Source organism: Dama dama, chromosome 11 (assembly GCF_033118175.1).
Source record: "Dama dama isolate Ldn47 chromosome 11, ASM3311817v1, whole genome shotgun sequence".
In the NCBI taxonomy this organism is placed as follows: domain Eukaryota; kingdom Metazoa; phylum Chordata; class Mammalia; order Artiodactyla; family Cervidae; genus Dama; species Dama dama.
The window spans coordinates 58,246,317-58,249,039 of NC_083691.1; the positions used below are offsets into that span (position 1 = coordinate 58,246,317).

The 2,723-nt window shown below is 48.3% G+C and overlaps 1 pseudogene; it reads right to left on the reverse strand.

Moving 5' to 3' along the window:
- Nucleotides 1–880: 880 nt before the first annotated feature.
- Nucleotides 881–2,357, reverse strand: LOC133065557 (large ribosomal subunit protein uL16-like; annotated as a pseudogene).
- Between the last annotated feature and the right edge of the window lie 366 nt (nucleotides 2,358–2,723).

Sequence of the window (2,723 nt, forward strand, 5' to 3'; positions counted from 1 at the left end):
AGTTGACACCACAAGAAAAATATTCTTGGAAAATATTGAAGTATTCAGGGTGAAGGTCATGACATGTGTAACTTAACTTCGGATTGTTCAGGGAAAAATTTATGCATGTACACACATATGTGTGTCCATCTGTGTGTGTACACACTGGCAGGGACAGATGATAAAATGATAAAACAAATGGAGTAAAATGTTAGTAATAGGTAAATCTTTTTTATTTTCGGTGGTGGGGAAGGCACACAGTTTGTAGAATTTTAGTTCCTGCACCAGGGATTACACCTGGGGACTCAACAGTGAAAAATGTGGAGTCCTAAACACTGGGGACTTCCCTGCTGGCTTAGCAGTAAAGAATCCACCTGCAATACAGGAAATGCAGGAGACTCAGATTCAATCCCTGGGTTGGTAAGATCCCCTGGAGAAGGAATTGGCTACCCACTCCAGTAACCTTGACTGGAAAATTCCACAGACAGAGGAGCCTGGCAGGCTACAGTCCACGGGGTCACAAAAAGCTGGACACGGTTGAAGTGACTAAATAACAACACCACCACCACTGGACCACCAGGGAATTCCCAACAATAGGTAAATCTTGGCAAAAAGAATAAAGATGTTCTTTGAACTATGCTTTATTTTTACAACTTTTCATAAACTTTTAGAATTATTTCCAAATTTTAAATATATATATTTTAATTAAGGAGGCCCAAGGCCCCCACATTACCACCTAGAATGGTCACTTCTGCTCCCACTTTCTTCTGAGCTCCCAGCTGGGCCCCTCCCATCCACCCAGAGGCAGCGTAAAAACAGGACCATTCAGCCTGCAATCCTGTTGACTCTCACACCCAGGCTGTTCCTGTTTGGAAGGTGTCCAGGTCCTGGACATCAGGTGTCCAGCACATGATGGCCTTGTTCCCCATGGCCACCTGACACTCAGAAAGGTGGCCAGATCTGGAGCACCCAGAGCGTGGAGTAGGCCAGTCACCGCTCACACTTCACCTCCACCCTCAGCCGGAGGCATTATTCCAGATCACACAGTTGGTCCACTGCAGCACAGAGTTTGAGGGCCCTTTTGTTTCCCTGAGTTTGGAGAAACCCTCTCAAAATCACCAGAAACTTCCCATAGACCGGGCTTCCTCACACAGGGGTGAGTGGTACATGGAGGGATCGAGATGGGAAGTGGAGCAATACATCAGGAAGGCCATTTTTCTGTTTTAACAGGAAAGTAGGATTTATTGGTGAGTGTGATAAGGAGGGGACAGCGCCAAGGTTCTCCTGAGCACAAGGCCCACCATTTGCCCAGGGGCCACGATTAGGGATGTATTTGACTACACAGTCATCTGGGATGAGCCACTTTTCTGTCACCATGTTTTCAAATTCATCTACATTAAACAGTAAGGCCCGGGACTTCTTCGATGGTCCGGCGGCTAAGACTTGACGCTCCCAAGGCAGAGGACCTGGGTTCAATCCTTGGTCAAGGAACTGAGACCCCACATAACACAACTAACAGTTCACATGCTGCAACTAAAGATCTCAAATGCCACAACTAAGACCCGCCCGATGCAAGCAAATAAATAAACAGGTATTTTTTAAAATAAATAATAAACTCAGTAAACCCCCACTTCTTGGAGACATGGATCTTCTGGTGGCCAGGGAACTTGAATCTGGCCATGAATAGGATCTCAGGGCTTCCCTGGTGGCTCAGTGGCAAAGAATCCGCCTGCAAAGCAGAAGCCACAGGAGACACAGGTTCGATCCCTGGCTGGGGAAGATCCCCTGGAGGAGAACATGGCAACCCACTGCAGTGTTCTTGCCTAGAGAATCCCATGGACAGAGGATCCCAGCAGGCTACAGTTCATGGGATCACAAAGATCTGGACACGTCTGAGCAACTTAGCACACACCAGGGCCTCAATCACATGCTCCTTGCTCTACAGCTTGGTGCAGATGGACATCATAAGTTGGCCAGTGTGCACCCTGGTCACTGGGTCCTGGGGCTTTCCAAAGGCACCGCACATAATTGTCTGGAGCCTATCAGAGCCTAAGAGCTCCAGTACAGAGCAACATCTTCTTGATGCAGGTGATGTGAAGGGGTGGAGCCACACTTGGATGTGAAAGCTATCTTTGCCACAGCTTTTCACCACATATGTGTTGGCACACATACATGCAGCCTCTGGGGCCTCGGAGGACAGCTGCCTTATCCTCATCAGACACTGTGTGCCCACAGAGTGGGAACTCATCCACTTTTGCCTTCTTCTACCCCAGGTCAAAGATGCAGATCTTGGCATCAGGGACATTTCAGCAGAAGTGAAACTCTGGGTTCGGCTTGTTTTCACAATACCAGTAACACCAGGCAGGGCAGAAGCTCATGGCAACAGCAGGATCCTCAGTGGGCATGCCAAAAGGAAAGAGCCATCAGGAAGACTTTTTGTGTTTTTCTTGGAAGCACCACGCAGCATGTGGGGTCTTAGTTCGCTGAGCAAGGATCGAACCCACTCCCCCTACATTGGAAGCATATAATCTTAACCACTGGACCACCAGGGAAATCCCAGGAAGGTTTTTTGTTTTAACAGAGGGGCTTCCTGAATGAGATCTTCTGGAAATGTAGGATTTGTATTAGTCTAGAGGAGAAAGAGATTTCATGTCGCCTACAGTGTGCCCAGTGCTGAGGGGCTGGAAGGAAATTGACCCACGAGGACAGTGGAGGCTGGGCATTGGCCATGGGAGCCCGGGCTG